Below are 22962 nucleotides of genomic sequence, written 5' to 3'. Positions count from 1 at the left end.
ACGTTGTAGGTGTCGCCACCGGCGCCAACCTTGTGTGAATGCTCTGATAAGCTAATCGTTTGCATATCACAGCATCTTCTTCCTGTCGGTTAAATTTCGCGTCTGTAGCACGTCATCTTCGTGGTGTAGCAATTTTACTGGCCAGTAGTTTATGTAAACAGTAGTCTATTCATTATATACGTTGTGAAAAACGAACTGTACCAGTTGTTCAGAACATACATATGTATGTATAATATGCAACCAGTCGTTTTTTGAATTTGAATTTGTACCCCTAACTATTTTGGGAGCCACTGCTGGCTCGTAAATAGATGGAAGTATTACAAGATTGGTTGTGATGCTGGCAGAAATAACAGAAATTCAGTCAACATAATGTTTACGGAACGAAAAGATCATTACGTGTTGGGAGACTTACGTTGGGTCCGCCCCGACAGCTGAGTGGTAGCCGGCACGGTAGCACAGCGTGTTCGGTCAGAGAGCTGGTTGACCTCTGTAATAAAAAACTGAGTGGAAGGATCAGCAAACGAACTTTAACGGATGTCTTGTGACGTCCGCAACGACCAAACCCAACGATCAACAACGAACAAAAATGCAACAAAAAAAAAGTAGTCAGCGCGTCGGTCTGTCACGCTAAGGGGACCGGGTTCGATTCCCGGCTGGGTCGGAGATTTCCTCCGCTCAGGGACTGGGCGTTGTGTTGTCCTCATTATCATTATCAGTGGGAGGCAACGGGAAACCACCACTGGAATCACTTCCCTAGACGCTCATGCGGTGGACCTCTCTGACGAGGCTTCCCCCATGACAAGACCTACCGTAAGGCAGAACACAAAGTTTTACTTACGTTGGACTATTCCGTGGTACTCACGACCAATTCATTTCTGTAACGTACATTTTGCCAGCTTACACACACACACACACACACACATACTGTATTTATGTGCATTTGGTTTAGTGGTAAACAAACACTAACTGAAACTTCCTGGCAGATTAAAACTGTGTGCCCGACCGAGACTCGAACTCGGGAACTTTGCCTTTCGCGGGCAAGTGCTCTACCATCTGAGCTACCGAAGCACGACTCACACCCGGTCCTCACAGCTTCAGTTCTGCCAGTATCTCGTCTCCTACCTTCCAAACTTTACAGAAGCTCTCCTGCGAACCTTGCAGAACTAGCACTCCTGAAAGAAAGGATACTGCGGAGACATGGCTTAGCCACAGCCTGGGGGATGTTTCCAGAATGAGATTTTCACTCTGCAGCGGAGTGTGCGCTGATATGAAACTTCCTGGCAGATTAAAACTGTGTGCTCAGATGGTAGAGCACTTGCCCGCGAAAGGCAAAGGTCCCGAGTTCGAGTCTCGGTCGGGCACACAGTTTTAATCTGCCAGGAAGTTTCATATCAGCGCACACTCCGCTGCAGAGTGAAAATCTCATTCTGGAAACACTAACTGTTTGAACAAAGAGTATGAACATGCCAGATATCACATTTTGCCACATCGCGATCTTTGTCATGAGATACATTAAATTAATGAGTAAAGTATTTATAACCATAGTAATTGAATATACGTGTAATGTGATCAAAAAAGTTATAGATAAACGAAGAGTGAGATATTTACTACATGACTATTATCTACATATAACTATTTCGGTCTATATTACGCGTTTATGTAAAATATAATGATCGTTTCTTAAACATTTCGTCAGCTAAATTTCCGTTATTTTCGTCAGCACCATGACCCTGGCGTCTAGAGGCACTTGGTCCAAAATAACGACGTTCCTTCAACACCCCCAACAGATGGGATGAGCCTGGAGTGGCTCGAAAACTAGTTAATGGTACAATTATCATAAATCGAATGAAATTCGACTGGTTGCATATTACACCTACATAAAGCGACATGTAGTCTAACATTTCTTAGAGCGCGGTTTTTTCCGGTGTTTTACGTTGCTGAGAATCGTCATGTGGTATTCATGTAACACCGTATTTGCTCTTTCGCGGTTCATCAACTTCCGAGTCATCATTGTAGAGTGAGAGCTCACTAATTCGATGGAGGATTTTGGTATTTTTGTTGTAGCCATTGCAAGCTAACGAGCTCATTCTCTCAAGTTGTAAGCTGTAAGACCAGGCAGTCCTACGGAAGAGAATGAAGTAGTTGTAATAAAAGATTCTCACTAGCAGGTTAAAGGATTAAAGACTCAAATTTTGGTGGTAAGCTTTTGGATGCTGTAAAATCGTTTACATTTCAAGGGGCAGATATATGAAACAGGTTGTAGTTCTGAACTCAGTAGTTCGGAAGATGAAGGAAGGAGAAAAATAAGAATTCATGCACGAGTTACTACGTCCCTAACACAGCGGTATAATTCATATGCAAATATAACAGAGATGAAAAAGGAAATCAAAATGGTCATGGGAAAAAAAAATTATGCCGCGCGGGATTAGCCGAGCGGTCTAGGCGCTGCAGTCAAGGACTGTGCGGCTGGTCCCGGCGGAGGTTCGAGTCCTCCCTCGGGCATGGGTGTGTGTGTGTTTGTCCATAGGATAATTTAGGTTAAGTAGTGTGTAAGCTTAGGGATTGATGACCTTAGCAGTTAAGTCCCATACTATATATATACAAAGCGATTTTATTATTACGAAATAGTGTTAGGAAAACTGAGAATTACCTCACATAGGGAACATGAGCATAAGGTAAGAGGTAATAAGGTGCGAATGGAGGCATATAGTAATTTTTTCTTCTGTCGATATGCGCAAACAGTTGTGTATATAGTGGCTGATAGTCGTACGCACTATTCTCTGGGATTTAAGGTGCTTTGGTTTGCGAATTATGAGAGGCAGTCAAATGAAAGCCGAACACCCACCACAGCGGGACCATGGGATGGTTACACTAAAAAGTAATCACCACACATGTTAAAACAGTTATCCCATTGGGAGACGAGGCGATCAACTCCTGTTTGGTAGAACACGATCGGCTGCTGACGAATCCACAACCGCACCCACTCTTGCACTTCCTCGTCCGACTGAAACCGACGTCCACGCATATCTTTCTTGGGGTCGTCAGAGATTTGAAAATCAAACGGTGGAAGATCCAGCACATACGGAAGATGCTGCGGTGTTTCGCAACCAAATCGCTGAAGCGTAGCCTTCGTCCGCTTGGCAGTGTCGGGGTGGTCGTTATCGTGCAACAGGATGATTCCGTCGGACAGCATTCCTGGGCGTTTTGATTTTATGGCGCTTCATAGTTGTGCAGAGTGTCTTTTAGCTCTATGCACCGATTGTGGTTCCACGCTCGAGAGGGCCGCTCTAATGAACAGCTTTGGATTTCTTGGTTCAAATGGCTCTGACCAGTATGGGACTTAACATCTGAGGTCATCAGTTCCCTAGACTTAGAACTACTTAAACCTAACTAACCTAAGGACGTCACACACATCCATGCCCGAGGCAGGATTCGAACCTGCGACCGTAGCAGTCGCGCGGTTCCGGACTGAAGCGCCTACAACCTCTCGGCCACAACGGCCGGCCTTTGGATTTCTGTGGCGGCGCAGTTGTGGTATGTTTCCACTGAGTTGTGGTACGTTTCCACTGTTGGCTTTGCCTGTTACCCTCGGGCTGTCGGAATGCTGTCGGACAGCCTCATCCTGTTGCACATTAATGACCTCCCCCCCACCCCCCACCCCACCCCTACCATATGGCCAATCGGACGAAGGTTACGCTTCAGCGATTTGGTTGTGAAATACTGCAACATCCTCCGTACGGCCCGGATCTTTCACCGTGTGATTTTCGCGTCTTTGACGGCTTGAAGAAAGACCTGCGTGGACGCCAGTTTCAGTCGGAAAAGTAAGTGCACGATTGGGTGCGGTTATGGATTCGTAGACGACCGACCGCGTTCTATGAAACAGGAATTGAGCATCTCGTCTCCCAGTAAGATAAATATCTTAACACGTGTGATGATTGCTGTTAAATGTAACCATTCCATGGTCCCGTTGTAGCGGGTGTTCGATTTTCGTTTGAATACACCTTATGCAACTTATACAAAGATGTTCATGAACAAATTCCTCTTCAGTTCTCTACGGATAACATGGCACATCTCATACGTAAAAGTCGTTTCGTGTGCGTCAATTTAATCACGTCTTCCAAACTTCGGCCGTCTTAAGTAATCTTTCTTTATTCATAGCAGAATTGTTTCGATTCTTTCACTGTGTTTTCTCCAGCGCAAATGATGTGCGCCCAATGCTACTGGAAAATGAACTATGTGAAATTACATAGAAAAAAAACCGCAAATCTAGATTTACGATGTATGTGTAATTTGAGGAACTTTTGATGTCCTTGAACATAAAGCTTAAATTTAATTACTTCCCCTATTAAAAATTTCGCATGATTATTTAATTACTTAAAATTATTTGGAGAAACGTATTACAATAATGTCACGATGATCTGTCAATTGGCAAAAGATTCCGGAATAGTCCCCCATTCGGATCTCCGGGAGGGGACTGCCAAGGGGGAGGTTACCATGAGAAACAGATTGAATAATCAACGAAAGGATAACGTTCTTCGTGGTAGGGAAACTAGAAAATCTGAAAAGGGAAATGCAAAGGCTCAATCTAGATATAGTAGGGGTCAGTGAAGTGAAGTGGAAGGAAGACAAGGATTTCTGGTCAGATGAGTATCGGGTAATATCAACAGCAGCAGAAAATGGTATAACAGGTGTAGGATTCGTTATGAATAGGAAGGTAGGGCAGAGGGTGTGTTACTGTGAACAGTTCAGTGACCGGGTTGTTCTAATCAGAATCGACAGCAGACCAACACCGACAACGATAGTTCAGGTATACATGCCGACGTCGCAAGCTGAAGATGAACAGATAGAGAAAGTGTATGAGGATATTGAAAGGGTAATGCAGTATGTAAAGGGGGACGAAAATCTAATAGTCATGGGCGACTGGAATGCAGTTGTAGGGGAAGGAGTAGAAGAAAAGGTTACGGGAGAATATGGGCTTGGGACAAGGAATGAAAGAGGAGAAAGACTAATTTTCTGTAACAAGTTTCAGCTAGTAATAGCAAATACCCTGTTCAAGAATCACAAGAGGAGGAGGTATACTTGGAAAAGGCCGGGAGATACGGGACGATTTCAATTAGATTACATCATGGTCAGACAGAGATTCCGAAATCAGATACTGGATTGTAAAGCGTACCCAGGAGCATATATAGACTCAGATCACAATATAGTAGTGATGAAGAGTAGGCTGAAGTTCAAGACATTAGTCAGGAAGAATCAATACGCAAAGAAGTGGGATACGGAAGTACTAAGGAATGACGAGATACGTTTGAAGTTCTCTAACGCTATAGATACAGCTATAAGGAATAGCGCAGTAGGCAGTACAGTTGAAGAGGAATGGACATCTCTAAAAAGGGCCATCACAGAAGTTGGGAAGGAAAACATAGGTACAAAGAAGGTAGCTGCGAAGAAACCATGGGTAACAGAAGAAATACTTCAGTTGATTGATGAAAGGAGGAAGTACAAACATGTTCCGGGAAAATCAGGAATACAGAAATACAAGTCGCTGAGGAATGAAAGAAATAGGAAGTGCAGGGAAGCTAAGACGAAATGGCTGGAGGAAAAATGTGAAGAAATCGAAAAAGATATGATTGTCGGAAGGACAGACGCAGCATACAGAAAAGTCAAAACAACCTTTGGTGACATTAAAAGCAACGGTGGTAACATTAAGAGTGCAACGTGAATTCCACTGTTAAATGCAGAGGAGAGAGCAGATAGGTGGAAAGAATACATTGAAAGCCTCTATGAGGGTGAAGATTTGTCTGATGTGATAGAAGAAGAAACAGGAGTCGATTTAGAAGAGATAGGGGATCCAGTATTAGAATCGGAATTTAAAAGAGCTTTGGAGGACTTACGGTCAAATAAGGCAGAAGGGATAGATAACATTCCATCAGAATTTCTAAAATCATTGGGGGAAGTGGCAACAAAACTATTCACGTTGGTGTGTAGAATATATGAGTCTGGCGATATACCAAATGACTTTCGGAAAAGCATCATCCACACAATTCCGAAGACGGTAAGGGCTGACAAGTGCGAGAATTATCGCACAATCAGCTTAACAGCTCATGCATCGAAGCTGCTTACAAGAATAATATACAGAAGAATGGAAAAGAAAATTGAGAATGCGCTAGGTGACGATCAGTTTGGCTTTAGGAAAAGTAAAGGGACGAGAGAGGCAATTATGACGTTACGGCTAATAATGGAAGCAAGGCTAAAGAAAAATCAAGACACTTTCATAGGATTTGTCGACCTGGAAAAAGCGTTCGACAATATAAAATGGTGCAAGCTGTTCGAGATTCTGAAATAAGTAGGGGTAAGCTATAGGGAGAGACGGGTCATATACAATATGTACAACAACCAAGAGGGAATAATAAGAGCGGACGATCAAGAACGAAGTGCTCGTATTAAGGAGGGTGTAAGACAAGGCTGTAGCCTTTCGCCCCTGCTCTTCAATCTGTACATCGAGGAAGCAATGATGGAAATAAAAGAAAGGTTCAGGAGTGGAATTAAAATACAAGGTGAAAGGATATCAATGATACGATTCGCTGATGACATTGCTATCCTGAGTGAAAGTGAAGAAGAATTAAATGATCTGCTGAACGGAATGAACAGTCTAATGAGTACAGAGTATGGTTTGAGAGTAAATCGGAGAAAGACGAAGGTAATGAGAAGTAGTAGAAATGAGAACAGCGAGAAACTTAACATCAGGATTGATGATCACGAAGTCAATGAAGTTAAGGAATTCTGCTACCTAGGCACTAAAATAACCAATGACGGACGGAGCAAGGAGGACATCAAAAGCAGACTCGCTATGGCAAAAAAGGCATTTCTGGCCAAGAGAAGTCTACTAATATCAAATACCGGCCTTAATTTGAGGAAGAAATTTCTGAGGATGTACGTCTGGAGTACAGCATTGTATGGTAGTGAAACATGGACTGTGGGAAAACCGGAACAGAAGAGAATCGAAGCATTTGAGATGTGGTGCTATAGACGAATGGTGAAAATTAGGTGGACTGATAAGGTAAGGAATGAGGAGGTTCTACGCAGAATCGGAGAGGAAAGGAATATGTGAAAAACACTGATAAGGAGAAGGGACAGGATGATAGGACATCTGCTAAGACATGAGGGAATGACTTCCATGGTACTAGAGGGAGCTGTAGAGGGCAAAAACTGTAGAGGAAGACAGAGATTGGAATACGTCAAGCAAATAATTGAGGACGTAGGTTGCAAGTGCTACTCTGAGATGAAGAGGTTAGCGACTTAAACGCACCTTGCAGTAAAATTTCAGATCTTTTTTCTACGAGTAGTGAAGTAATTATAATGGATAGAAAGGTTTGTACATTGTAGGCTGTACTGTAAATGATAGCCGGCCGGAGTGGCCGACCGGTTCTAGGCGCTACCGTCTGGAACCGCGCTACCGCTACGGTCGCAGGTTCGAATCCTGCCTCGGTCATGGATGTTTGTGATGTCGTTAGGTTAGTTAGGTTTAAGTAGTTCTAAGTTCTAGGGGACTGATGACCTTAGAAGTTAAGTCCCATAGTGCTCAGAGCCATTTTTGTAAATGACAGCGCGAGGGAGTAGTAGTACCGAGGCAAAGTAACTGGGTTTTGAATGAACGTGCTAATTTTTTCCTCTCCTACCGAATCATACGTAGCTCATTGTTAAACAAAGATCATTAAGCAGTGGAAACTGGAGATTAATGAGCTCTGAGATGCAATATAAATACTCTACACAGCAGTCCCCGAACTGTATTTTGTATGAACCCTGTACCTCCACAGCCCGCTTTCAGAGGTCTCTGCACAGAACTGTTTGGTCCGGCCGTGTGAATGGTCTGACAAGCCAGACACTCCCACGGCTGAGGCACCTTGCCCCGTGATTCATCCCCCTCTCTGCGAAGGAGCGCTGCCGTAACAGAGTCGGGTCAGCCGCCGTATTTTTGTAGTCGTGTGCTGAAAACGAACGGGGTAAGCCGCTCCTTGAGGAGGTGACGTGGCGCACGTCGAAACGCCGTCGCGCAGAAATAGGACGCCAGCCGAGGCGTGAATGGATAGCCGCCGCACCCCGTACTCCGTAACCTGCACACAACCGGCCTGCCCCCCCGCACATACAGAAGTGGTGCTCCACTCAAGTAAGGTAGGCGTGTACTTCCCTGAATTTTTTAATTATTCCACAAAAACAGTAACAAAAAATGGCTAGCTTACAATGAAATGACATAAATAAGGTGACAGATAATTGCAATCATAAATTACAGCATTCAAAGAATGAGGAATGATATGCAGTATTTAGCAGTAGCACACATAGGTAACAGCCCATTTCTTCTCCTTTGCTTGCTGGTCTGGGTCAATGCGCCAGTGACCTTGATACCGGCGGGACGCCAATCTCGTACCTTCCTCCAGTCTTATGTGCACGATTCATGTTCGAATAGTGTCTTTTCAAGGTGTATTGAGTGACCAAAGGATTACAGAGTGATGGTCTAGCTCAGGATGTGGCGTCTAACACATTTTTGGACAAATACGTCCTTTACAACAGCAGATGTACTAGTGAAACATCTCCTTAGAAAAATTTATAAGTGACAGTGCTGGAAAACTTCTACGTAATTTGATTTTCAAACTGCTGAGCAAAACTGAACGTACTCAGACATTTCTCTCAAAATGTTCAAATGTGTGTGAAATCTTATGGGACCTAACTGCTAGGGTCGTCAGTACCTAAGCTTACACACTACTTAACCTAAACTATCCTAAGGATAAACACACACACCGATGCCCGAGGGAAGACTCGAACCTCCGCCGGGACCAGCCGCACAGTGCATGACTGCAGCGCCTAGACCACTCGACTAATCCCGCGCGGCAGACATTTCTCTCTTTATTTATTCTGATCAACACTAAACTGACACAATATTTTTTTTAGCGCAACGCAGCCTGATTTTAACAATAACCTATACTTTTCATGAATCACTTACCTCACAAAAATCTTCGTTACTCAAACTACTTCAATACAGCGAGCGCCAATACTGCCAGCTAAATAAAAGATTCTAACTACTGAAGGCACTAACTACTGATAGGCATAGTTAGCAAATGAAAGATTTTGATGGAGAACAAACAATGTATTTACCTTAATAGTTCATGACATCTGGTCTTACAAATTTCCTTTTTCTGACGGACACACGTCCAGATTGTCCGCTGTCAAAACTCTGCCGTCTCTCTCCCCCCATCCACCAATGCTGGCGGCCCACCTCCAACTGCACAACGCTACGCGCTGTTCACATCCAACTGCCCAACACTACAATAGCGAATATTCCAACAATGCCAACCAGCCACAGACTGCACACAGCACAGTCAGTGTGTTTCATACAGAGCGCTACGTGGCGTTACCAACATAAAAACCTAAACAGCCTACTTACACTAGGAACCGTGAGATGAAAGTATGGATCCGTTTGTTTACTACACTGACAGAAAAAAATCGAAACACGAAGAACGAGATGTGCGACATAAACTAAAGTCTGTACGCGCGTTTTTGTTCATACGATGATGGAAATCAGGTTTGCTTTGAATACACGCTGCAACGCTCGTGAGCGTTGCTTGCCTGTGAGACTGGACGTGGTGAGGTGATGTTAGTCAAGAATGCGACTAAGACGCCATTATCAGCACCTCGCTGTGTTTGACCGACATCGTGTAATAGGGCTAGCAGAAGCTGGGTGTTCCGTCTGCGATACTGCAGAAAGATTTGGCAGGAATGTAGCCACTGACCAAGACTGCTGGCAGCGGTGGACACGATACTGTATGGTCGCAATAAGACCAGACTCCAGACGGCCACGTGACACTACTTAGAGGGGACATCATCGTGTTCGGCGTAAGGCTCTGTCACATCTTACGTCATCTGCAGTAGCAATTTGAGCAGTGACACCATGAACTGTTACTAATCGGTTGCTACAAGGACAGCTCCAAGCCAGACAGCTGTAACGTGCATTCCACTGACACCATACCACCGATATTTGCGATTTCATTGGCGTCAAATATTGAAATGTGTGTGAATTCCTAAGGGACCAAACTGCTGAGGTTATCGGTCCCTAGACTTTCACACTACTTAAACTAACTTATGCTAAAAACAACGCACACACCCATGCCCGAGGGAGGACTCGAACCTCCGGCGGGAGGCGCCGCGTGATCAGTGACACGGCGCCTCAAACCGCGGGACCCACTGGTGTCAAACGAGAGCTCACTGAAGGGCAGCTAAATTCCTGCCAAGTATTTCTGCAGTGCTGGCCACGTGTTGGTTAGAAGGAGAACCAGTTGAGGGCCTGCATCCAACCTGTCTGCTTGGCAGACACAGTGGACCTTCACCTGCACTTATTGTCTGGAGTGAGATTTCGTATGACAGCAGGGGCACTCTCGTGGCTATTCCATGCACCTTGACTTCAAATTTGTACCTCAGTCTGGTGATTCAGCTTCCTGTGCTGCCATTCACGAAAAGCATTCCAGGGTGACGCCCCCCACACACCACTGTTGTAACCCAACATGCTCTACACCTCAATCACCAACCGAGCGCTCATGGGACATCATCGAACGACAACTTCAGCGCCATGCACAAACAGCATTAACTGTCCTTCTACAGACCGACCAAGAACAACAATCATCGAACTTCATCCCATAAATTGTCATCCGGCACCTGTACAACAGAATGCATGCACGTTTGCATGCTTGCATTCAACACTCTGGCGGTTACACCGGCTTTGACGTACCAGCATTTCAATTTACGATAGCTTATCTCGCGCTTACATTAACCTGTGATCTTGCAGTGTTTATCACTTACATATGTTACCTGGACAAATGTAGTGCTGAAATTTTATTTCTCTGCATTAACTATTTTTTTGTGTTGTAATTTCTTTCCGTCAGTGTATATTAAATATCTCAACATCATAAAGGGCTATATATATCTCACAAAGCATAAAATTTATTACATAATATATTCGCTGATAGCGAATTCTTTAATATCAGCTGTATTAAAGCACTCCGTCTTCAGGCCACAAGTGGCCCATCCGACCACCGTGTCATCCTCAGATAAGGATGCGGATAGGAGGGGCGTGTGGTCAGCACACCGCTCTCCCGGTCGTTACGATGGTTTTCTTGGACCGGAGCCGCTACTATTCGGTCGAGTAGCTCCTCAATTGGCATCACGAGGCTGAGTGCACACCGAAAAATGGCAACAGCGCATGGCAGCCCGGATGGTCACCCATCCAAGTGCCGGCCACTCCCGACAGCGCTTAACTTCGGTGATCTGGCGGGAACCGGTGTATCCACTGTGGCAAGGCCGTTGCCCATCAGCTGTATTATTGACACATGAAAATTGGTTCCTTAAAGGACTCGAACCCGGATTTACCGCGTACCGTGAGCGGTCACCTTAACTATGTCGGCTATCCGTGGACACTCCCCGGATCGATCCAAACCTCCATATGCCACTCTGTCTACATCGCCTAATACTCGCAACATTTCTTGGATTTCCGCAATTGGGAGAATGAGACAACGTATTCATCGTTGTCGTCTTCATTTTGCTCGTTGCAACGGTTCGATGGTTCTGTACCGTGATATCGAGTGGCTTAGTAAAGTCTGATCGGGGTGCTAAGACTTCCTATTATTCAAGCTTGCTCGGTTTACTATTTCACCGCACTTGCTAACCTCTTGTGATCGAACTTCGTTTGTCGAAGTGCTGCAGTCACTGCTGGAAGTTAGGAGTACAAGTCCACCATCCAACTGTCGAAATAAATTTGTAGTTTCTCATTAACAGCGTCCTGTCTACAATAACTGTGTGTTTCAAAGTTGTTATATTATCTAGAACAGCGAAAAAAACATTGATAAGGATAAAAACCAAAAACAGTCTGTCTTAATTAACGGATTCCAATCGGAAGTGTCTATACAGTAAGTTTACTCTTGTCTCTGTTACGTCAAAGACATTGTCACGACAGCTCTTTCTCTGTGGCTCACCTCGCATCTCCAAGGCAGGATCCGACGATACGGAATAAACCGCCCGACCACCAGGTACCGCGAGTGTGGTACGATGTTTATCGTCATTCCAGCTTGTAGATACGCTGCGTCCATCCATATCATGATACATGAGCATAAATAAAACATATATCCAAACTATAGATTATCTATTGCACCACGGAAATAAATCTTTTATAGCGGCAATCATCATTCGTCGGTTGTAAAAATGCTTGTGCAACACATCACTTCAGCAAAGTATATGTTACACTACTTCGTCTACGCTTGTAATACTTATTTTACAATTTCAAAATAAAACTTATTTTTAAAACGAATAAAAAGTGTGGTGTCACCGCCAGACATCACACTTGCTAGGTGGTAGCCTTTAAATCGGCCGCGGTCCGTTAGTATACGTCGGACCCGCGTGTCTCCACTATCAGTGATTGCAGACCGAGCGCCGCCACACGGCAGGTCTAGAGAGACTTCCTAGCACTCGCCCCAGTTGTACAGCCGACTTTGCTAGCGATGGTTCACTAACAAATTACGCTCTCATTTGCCGAGACGATAGTTAGCATAGCCTTCAGCTACGTCATTTGCTACGACCTAGCAAGGCGCCATTACCAGTTACTATTGATGCTGTAAAACATGTACCGTCAAGAGCGATGTTCACCAATTATGGATTAAAGTTAAGTATTCCAGAAGATACGTACGTTTTTTGCCAGTCTCAATTCCTTGTCCTGTTCCAGACCTCACGCCAGTCCGCGTGAGTTTAAACGCGTGCCTTTCGGCTTCCTCATAGTGGGTTGGCTGTCTTGCCAATCCACAACAAAAAGATCACCTAGTTCTGCATTACTTCCCTAGTTGCAATCCTATTCAATGTTGCACTTGGTAAATTGTGCAATTCAATTTTGTCCAGCACATATACAGCGTATCTCCGACACAGTGTTTGTCTGTGCAAATAATTTGTAAGGTAATAAGTGAAAGTAATATTTATTCATATAGTTGAACCTAAGAAATACTATATTTCTGTGGATTTATGAACACAGATTATTTACGTAAACTGCGCAACACAATTAAAGAACCACTTTTTCGAAAACCGGTAACTGTCTCCTATTGAGACGCGTAAGTTTGAAGTTTGGCTCATAGGTGCCTCCTACCTCCCTCTGTAATGATGCAAAATCGTGGAGCCCTGCGACGTCACCCTATGGTTCGGCAACGCTTCAAACAGCGGGGTGTCGCCATATGCGACGAAAGGCCAGTGCGTAGAAGTTCATATGAGGTGTAATGTGGGTTTGCTGTGTCACAATGGCACCAGATTTCGTCATAATTCTGCCAAACGGCACCGTGGACGGGTCACAGGATCAGACTATCTTCACAACCATCTCTTACCCACACTTCACCACTTCTTTTGACGCCTCTGCAATGGAGGTCAGAACCGCGACACCCAGCACTGAAATCACGCTATTTTCTTATGGGTAGTTGCGGAAAATATTCCAGACACACCACCACGCAGAATCAACGCGAAAAGTCCTTAGGTAGTGGCATAAAGGGCTACAATAAAACCACTCCTTCCGTTGTGGCGCTGATTCCTACACATTTCGCAGTCGAAAATGACAATTCACAGAGCGATGAGCAACAGGATGACGTTCTAGACAATTTTTGATACTGCTGTCACGTCCTGGACGCTTCAGTCCTTCTCTAAGGACATCGTGGCTGCAGCCATATTTAAACTGAACGTACCCTTTTGGAGTGCAGTGCGACAGCTATTTTTGCTCTGGTGAACCAAAGCAGCAAAGAATGTTTATACTTTTTCAGGCCTCCTGTTTCGCCCTTCCTGTGACGTGATTAAGAAGAGGTGAAGCATTAACGCATGCGTGGAAAAAACAGAAAAGGGTCCCTCTAAAACCACCTAGTTTTGAAACACCCCCAGTTCCACCTGCCCACGTTTGTTGAGCACTTTAAAAATCCACCGGCACAGACAGAACCCGTAACGAGAGTTCTAGGTGCCTGCAAGCAGGCTAAGCTGCTGCTCTTGCGCCTAGTAGTAGGCCATCTGGAATTGGAGGAGTGTCGAAATGGTTGCTTATCTGCAAGGTCCTAGGACTTCATCGTAGGTTGTCTCCTTTGAGGTTCATTTTAAGAGTGCTCAGCAAAGGCGGATGGGCGGCACGGAGAGTGCTGCCGAACTGAGGGTCTTAGAACAACCCTTTGCCATTTTATTCACGCGTGTGTCAATGCTGCGTACCTCAGTGATAACGCCACAGCGGGGCACGGCACAGGAGGGCTGAAAAAACATAAACACTCTTTTCAATTTTGAATCGTGTTCAAATTTCGTCGAATGTATTTTAACGGTATCTACTGGCTTCACCCTGTACACTAGAGCAAAACCTGATGTCGCACTGCACTCCAAAGGGGTGTGGTCGCGTTCAGTGGGGTTGCTGGCTCGCGATGTCAAATGTTGTTCAAATGTGTGTGAAATCTTGTGGGACTTAACTGCTAAGGTCATCAATCCCTAAGCTTACACACTACATAACCTAAACTATCCTAAGGACAAACACACACACCCATGCCCGAGGGAGGATTCGAACCTCCGCCGGGACCAGCCGCCCAGTCCATGACTGCAGCGCCCTAGACCGCTCGGCTAATCCCGTGCGGCTCGCGATGTCCTTAGAGAAGTGTTGAGTCGTCCGCAGGGTGTCAGCAGTGTCAAAGGTTGTCAAGAACGTCGTCCTATTTTATTTATTTATTTATTTATTTATTGATTTATTTAACCTGGCAAGATTAGGGCCATCAGGCCCTCTCTTACATCTAACCAGGCATTCTACTTATTTTACATTCATATGTTTTAGTAGGCATGTTAAACTACATCTAGTACAAAAAGTGAAATAAACAATTTGAAAGGTACACCTGGAAAAATACATACATATAGAGTTTATATTCTTAGATCACAAGTACTGTTATAATTAGACATTATTGAACAGACAGATTTGAGATAGGAGTGCTGGCAGCAGGGAGTATGAGGGAGACTCATGGTGAAGGGAGGAGAAGAATAGAGACATGATGAAACATAATTAAGGAAATATAAAGGAAAAGAATATTGCGTGGCTAATAGAGATGGATGAAGAGGAAGGCATCTCAGGAGCAACATAGGAGACGCTAGCTTTGCTATTTGACAGATGAGGGGATTGTCCTTGTACGTTAATTTTGTGGAGAACTTTATAAGGATGATAGTAGGAAATGCTTCAACTTCTTCTTAAAAGCAGCAGGAGATTGAATTTTGCGCAAGGTAAGGGGTAGTTTGTTCCAGAGGCGGACAGCGGCAACTGAGAAGGAGTTTGCAAAAGTTTTTGTTTTGTGAGTGGGCACAGTTAGGATACCAAATAAGAGTGACCTCGTGTTTCGATTATGATGACATGACAGGTTTTTAATCTCTGAAGCAAGGTACTGGGGTGTTTGCGCCTCGAGGAGTCGGTGGAGTAGACATAGAGTGTGGTAGTCGCGCAATTTGTCCGGCCGCAGCCACCCTAGCTGGGAGTATGAAGCACTAACATGATCGTATCGGCGAATGTTGCAGGTGTAACGCACACAGGCATTCATGGTTAGCTCTAGCCGTCTTTTGTTTTCACTGCTCATGCCTTGTTGAATCACATCACAATAGTGGAGGTTCGGTAGAACGAGTGCTTGCACGAGCTGGCGTTTCAAGTCCTGTGGAAATATGTTCCGAAACTTTTTGAGAGCATAGAGACAAGCAGACGTCTTTCGGCACACTGAGACTGTATTCTCCGCCCAGTTGAGATGCTCATCCAAAGTTACACCCAAGTTCTTCACTGTTTTCTGATATGGTATTGGAGTACCGTCGAGCAGAATAGGAGGTAGCCGTTCGCGGAAATCTGAACTTATTAATTTCTGATGGGCTATTAAGATTACTTGCGTCTTTTTTGCATTTAGTTTAAGCCCCAGGTTTTTCGCCCATGTCACTACTGAAGACAGATCATCATTCATCTGAGCGATTGCAGTGTTTACATCTTCAGGTCTGACGCTTAGGTAGAGCTGGAGGTCGTCGGCATAGAAATGATATTTACAGGAGGACAGAACCGATGAAATATCGTTGACATATAAAGAAAACAAAAGTGGTCCTAAGACTGATCCTTGTGGCACTCCCGAGGAAACATGTTTCCAGGAAGATTTTTCATTTACGCAGACAACACATTGCTGTCTGTCTTTTAAGTAGCTTTCAAACCATCTCATTGCACTTTCAGAGAAATTAAGCTGTTGCATTTTTCTATTGGTAATCGAACTGTGAACTGTCGTTTTCGACCACGAGATGTATGATAATCAACACCCCAATGGAAGGGGCGGTTTCCTTTACGCCCTTTATGTCATCTCCTAAGGCCTTTACATGTCGGTTGTGAGTGGTGGTGCGCGTGAAATGTTTTCCTCGGCCACCCATAAGAGAACCGCATGGTTTCAGCGCTGAGCATCGCGGTTTTGACCTCCAAAAAAGGGAGTGAAATGTGGGTAAGAGGGAGCGTGACGGCTTTACCATCTTGGGACACGTACACGGAACCTGTGACCAGAGTTGTGGTGAAATTTGGTTCTAATGTTACGTCATCAACCCACTTTACACGTGACATGAACTTCTGAGCTGTGGCCCTTTTTCGTACGTGTCGACACCTTGCTGTTTGAAGCGTCGCCGAGCCCGAGGGTGGCGTAGCAGGGCCCTACGCTTTTGCACCATTACACAGAAAGGTCGTAAGCACATTTGAGCCAATTTTAAACTTACGCGTCGCAATGGGAGAGAATTACGGCTCTTCGAAGAAGCGCTCTTTTAATTATGCTGCACAGTTTGGTTACGTGAGAGCTTATAATTTTTAACGCAACATTGTTTTTGTAACGTGTAACTAATTTAGTTAAACCAATTGTGCAAAAATCAGTTTACATCAAGAGTTTATCAACTTTAGTTAGGGAGCTAGAAACGTTCAAAGTTTTACGAGTTGTTGCAACATATTGTACATAACTGTATATAAAGATGGTAGTCTCATGGAGCAAGAAATTGCGTTGTTTGAAGTCATATGGAGTTTCAGGTTTGGTGACATAAACACGATTCTTTGGGTACCATTTGAAATAGAAATCTACCGGCATTAAATAGGGTGACAGTGATGGCCAAGACTAATGACAGCAGCATCATAACCGTCTTTCAGATCTGTTGATCAGTTACTGATCATCATCACACTAAGGACGAGCTGGGTGACCATCGTGCTGCGACGTGTAGCTTGCAATATCTGCACTGACATTTTCAAGGAGAGCACCTAAACTTTCGATGACAACGACTCTACCTCTCAGAGTACTGCAAAGTAGTTTGGATCGACGACTTCATCTCCAAAGATCCCACACCACATGTTAGTAGACCACATCTTTAGAAGATCGACATGATCGAATAATGCATATTGTGCTGGCTTAAGCTGTCGCCAGCACTCCGGTTGGCAAAGAGGCAGCGAGAAGATCGATAGTAGGCGCCAGATCAAGTGAGCCCATCAGGAGAGAGGCCAAAGACAAACTCGCAAGAAACGAGCCGCCAACGCCCTCTCGACCGCCAATATTTAGATAGCCGCCACAGAACGGAGGTCCCAGTCAGTCGCAGGCAGAGTCGAGTCATCAGTCGCAGCCCAGTCACTTGCAGTTGCAGGCGCAATCAGAGTCTCTGTCTCAGGCAGCACATAGCGACCAGAGTAGACTGCATAATGGGACTTGTATTTCACCAGCAGTGAGGCTAACATGGACTAGCTTAAGATAGTTTTCTGTTCTGGTTAATAAAGAATTCTGTTAATACAAACGTGCAGTTGTGTTATAGAAAGAGGATACTGCCCACTAAACAACATCCTCTCCTTGCTTCCCATGGTGCAACAGACTCTATAGTAGTAATGAGACGACACAAAACCTCTTACGACGGTTCACTACACCATACTTTGTGATCATTGGTTCATCAGAGAAATTGACAGTCTGTAAGGCATTCAGAGTGAAATTATTCACAGTCCATTAGCAAAAAGTAATCTCCGATTGCAATCGTTTCCCCACATCTCCTGTGTCAGCTGAAAAGTGCATATTGGTGTTTTGGAACTGAAACAAACATTTCCAGAAAATAACTAAAGCAACTATTCTCATAAGACCACAGAAAGAGTAACATTTCTTACATTCAAATGTGTAAAAATCATACAGCAGGTCATTTTGAATGTCCTGTGCTGTCGTGATCTCCCAGCATGGCCCAGTCCCTCCTCATCTCGTCCGACATCATCCGTCGCTTTCCAGTGAGGTAGGAGCCTATCTTACTTATTGCATCATTACAAAGGTATAGACTTTTTGCAGCTCTTCTTCCATTCTTCTCTTGGCTCAATGTTCTCTAGTGTTTCATTTGTCTCACATAGCAGCGTCAGTCATCTGAGGCGGATGGTGCTCACCGAACTTGCACTATGTGGCAGTCGGAGCTGATGTCCTTGTAGTCTTTAACTACCTTTGACTTCTCTCTCTGGCTGCAGAAGATTAGATGTGTGCCGGAAGTGGTATTTAGGTACACTGCGTGAAATGAAGTGCTCCTGAGACTACTCCAAATCCTCTCCGTCGTTTGAAATCAAATGATAATAGCAAAACCAACAAAAGCATAATATTGAGTCATGCTCTACAACAACGTCGTAATCGAGTGTCTGCAGCGTAGTCTCATCGTGTATCTTCAATACGGCAGTACGTTTTTTCAGTCTGCTACACCCCTTCCGAGTAGAATCCACACAACAGCCTGCTGTTCTCGCAGAAATATTTCAGTCTGTCCTTGCAATTTACTGCGTAACACTCTTCTGATCAAACAAAAAAATTTCGAACGATATTCTGTCATTATTCTTGGCCTAAGCTGTAATGACAATGTATGAACTGGAGTAAAGATGAATTTCCATAATTACTTGTAAACACGGTGTGATTAGAATTGTGATTCTGAACAGGCTAAGAGGTGATCGGTACTGCTTTCATCAAACGACACACTTCTAATAATGTATCATGAGTTACTAAGAGAGAAATGCAATAGACTGTCGGGAAACCACGAGAGGTTGTTCATCTTTCAATTTGGAAATTACACTCCTGGAAATTGAAATAAGAACACCGTGAATTCATTGTCCCAGGAAGGGGAAACTTTATTGACACATTCCTGGGGTCAGATACATCACATGATCACACTGACAGAACCACAGGCACATAGACACAGGCAACAGAGCATGCACAATGTCGGCACTAGTACAGTGTATATCCACCTTTCGCAGCAATGCAGGCTGCTATTCTCCCATGGAGACGATCGTAGAGATGCTGGATGTAGTCCTGTGGAACGGCTTGCCATGCCATTTCCACCTGGCGCCTCAGTTGGACCAGCGTTCGTGCTGGACGTGCAGACCGCGTGAGACGACGCTTCATCCAGTCCCAAACATGCTCAATGGGGGACAGATCCGGAGATCTTGCTGGCCAGGGTAGTTGACTTACACCTTCTAGAGCACGTTGGGTGGCACGGGATACATGCGGACGTGCATTGTCCTGTTGGAACAGCAAGTTCCCTTGCCGGTCTAGGAATGGTAGAACGATGGGTTCGATGACGGTTTGGATGTACCGTGCACTATTCAGTGTCCCCTCGACGATCACCAGTGGTGTACGGCCAGTGTAGGAGATCGCTCCCCACACCATGATGCCGGGTGTTGGCCCTGTGTGCCTCGGTCGTATGCAGTCCTGATTGTGGCGCTCACCGTGCACTATTCAGTGTCCCCTCGACGATCACCAGTGGTGTACGGCCAGTGTAGGAGATCACTCCCCACACCATGATGCCGGGTGTTGGCCCTGTGTGCCTCGGTCGTATGCAGTCCTGATTGTGGCGCTCACCTGCACGGCGCCAAACACGCATACGACCATCATTGGCACCAAGGCAGAAGCGACTCTCATCGCTGAAGACGACACGTCTCCATTCGTCCCTCCATTCACGCCTGTCGCGACACCACTGGAGGCGGGCTGCACGATGTTGGGGCGTGAGCGGAAGACGGCCTAACGGTGTGCGGGACCGTAGCCCAGCTTCATGGAGACGGTTGCGAATGGTCCTCGCCGATACCCCAGGAGCAACAGTGTCCCTAATTTGCTGGGAAGTGGCGGTGCGGTCCCCTACAGCACTGCGTAGGATCCTACGGTCTTGGCGTGCATCCGTGCGTCGCTGCGGTCCGGTCCCAGGTCGACGGGCACGTGCACCTTCCGCCGACCACTGGCGACAACATCGATGTACTGTGGAGACCTCACGCCCCACGTGTTGAGCAATTCGGCGGTACGTCCACCCGGCCTCCCGCATGCCCACTATACGCCCTCGCTCAAAGTCCGTCAACTGCACATACGGTTCACGTCCACGCTGTCGCGGCATGCTACCAGTGTTAAAGACTGCGATGGAGCTCCGTATGCCACGGCAAACTGGCTGACACTACGGCGGCGGTGCACAAATGCTGCGCAGCTAGCGCCATTCGACGGCCAACACCGCGGTTCCTGGTGTGTCCGCTGTGCCGTGCGTGTGATCATTGCTTGTACAGCCCTCTCGCAGTGTCCGGAGCAAGTATGGTGGGTCTGACACACCGGTGTCAATGTGTTCCTTTTTCCATTTCCAGGAGTGTATTTCGAGTGGTGCCTTCCGTTCAGGAACTTTTTAATCTTTGTATTATAAGCGTATCTGGTAAGTGTAGATGACTGTAACGGATACGTGTAATGTATGGGTTTGCGTTTGTGTTGTTGAGGAAAGAAGAGAAGGAGTGAAAACTGATTCCGGCACCTTGGCTATGCTAACGATTAGGATCCAAGGGGCTGCAGAGCTTAGCGTTCCTATCCAATGCAGTGATTGACGTCTACAGTGGAAATATTTCACGAAATACTTCAGAGAGTTGACAGATTGAACTCAACATATTGTCTCATACTTGGCGATCATGCACTGTACACCACTCCTCTCCTTGCCAGACAAATTGCCGAGATGAAAATTGGGTTCCTTTGTAGGGATTCGTGCTGATTGCTTCCGAACCAAGTGTGACCACATTAACGTCCATTATTGATGTCGACTAGGAGTCAGGTAATAAGTACCCTTTCGTGAAGATGTGGCTATTGTTGTAATCTTCCACAGTGGTGGAGAACAGATACGCCGTCAATCAGTGTGAAGTCGCCACGAAAAAAGTATAACCTCCAAGGAAAACAAGTTTGCACTGTAACTCTCACATTTGCAGGTTTTGTTATAGTCAGTTTGCAGATCAATCAGTGCCATTTTTTAGTCACTTCAAAACCCTCAAGCTTCCGTATGAACACCGCCTGGTACATCAAACCTCATCACAACACTAGCTGTCTCCTCGTTGTTAAGTACGACCTTTGTCTCTCCGTTGAGTTCTACCGTGATGTGGTTTCTCTGAAACAAATTGATTCAATAGGAAAAAACACTCTATTGTTACTTCGCAGTCAGTGGCTTCCTATTGTTCCAATGTCCTGTAACTTCCGTCCATAACAGCTTGAGGCGGCATCTCTAAGCTTTCACCCTCGCAAAATGATCAAAGAGCTAGGACCGTATTCGATCCTGAAGTGAATTTATTTTATGATGACGGTGGCGGAAGGTGGTCGATTTTCAACCGCCGTTGGTCTGTGGATAACGAGGTGGGCTACGAAATTACTGTCCGGTTTCTCACAGTGAAATCTAAAATATTTGATACGGGTTTAACTGGAACTTTCCCGATTGAGTCTTGTAGCATACAGATTGATCAAATCAGCTGGTATTTTAACTACCAAAGAACGACTGATTCAGGAAGCATTTTTCACCGAAGTTTCTGTAGTACGTTTCTGCAGACAAAAAACAAAATGAAGTCCTCCGCTAGTAATTGTGAACAAAACACGCAATGCAATTTTGTATTGCAAAGTGCGCTGACTTTTCTACTTACGACGCGTCATATGTACGAGAGAAAAGAAGATTCTCTTTTTGGCTGAATTGCCCTCGCTCAGTGCAGTTGCAAGGAACATTACTACGGACCACCCATTTAATAATAGTTTGCTGTTTGCCTGGTGTTGTTACGAACCATGACTCAGTGATCTCCCCAGCTTAGCGAAGGAAATTTCAGTAATTCGTTTCCCGCTTGGGAGAAGCACAGTCACGCAGGAAGACACAAATCAACACAAGAGGAAATCAACGTCACCCCGGCCTCGTCGCCAGGACGAAACTTGCCTAATTTCCCGCGCTGCGTGCTGTTATTTATAGCGCAGTTGCTGTTTCCTACTGGAATAGCGATGTGTGCTCTGACACGGTGAAACACTCCCTCGCACGTTCGCGACGCGGCTGGCAGATCCCGTTGAGCTTTCGACAGCAGACAGTAAATCCTTTGGGTTGCGTGGCGGTTATCTCTACATCTCTCCGTTACGACATGAGGGAAAGACGTGCTGCCAGTTACTGCTGCTATGAAGCTACAGCCGCTAGTAGAACGTAAGGCAGTGTAGTAGATATGTCACTGGGCTTATATGCTGGAGGATGACGGTTCAAATCCCAGTTCGGCTATCCAGATTTCGGTTTTCTGTGGTTTCACTACACGAAACTCTCAATATAAAAAAATACAGGGTAGATTCAAGGAGAAATGCGCTACATAGTGAGTCAACAGCACGAACTTATGAACTTCAGATACCCAACTTCAAATACAAATACGCCGCCGGCCGATGTGGCCGAGCGGTTCTAGGCGCTTCAGTCTGGAACCGCGCGACCGCTACGGTCGCAGGTTCGAATCCTGCCTCGGGCATGGATGTGTGTGATGTCCTTAGGTTAGCTAGGTTTAAGTAGTTCTCAGTTCTAGGGGACTGATGACCTCAGATGTTAAGTCCCATAGTGCTCAGAGCCATTTGAACCATTTGAACAAATACGCCTCTCATGTCATTCTCT

General features: G+C 45.3%; 1 protein-coding gene and 1 pseudogene across 2 annotated transcripts in view; one reads left to right on the top strand and one right to left on the bottom strand.

Annotated features, from left to right (window-relative positions):
* Window positions 1–22962, top strand: part of LOC126194536 (serine/arginine repetitive matrix protein 1) — a 368411-nt gene that overhangs the window by 174034 nt on the left and 171415 nt on the right. The window lies entirely within an intron of this gene.
* LOC126203040 (5S ribosomal RNA) lies at window positions 11234–11351 on the bottom strand (annotated as a pseudogene).

Source organism: Schistocerca nitens, chromosome 1 (assembly GCF_023898315.1).
Source record: "Schistocerca nitens isolate TAMUIC-IGC-003100 chromosome 1, iqSchNite1.1, whole genome shotgun sequence".
Taxonomy (NCBI): Eukaryota; Metazoa; Arthropoda; class Insecta; order Orthoptera; family Acrididae; genus Schistocerca; species Schistocerca nitens.
The sequence above is the reverse complement of the archived record's forward strand: the minus strand, read 5'-3'. Positions and strand labels throughout refer to the sequence as shown.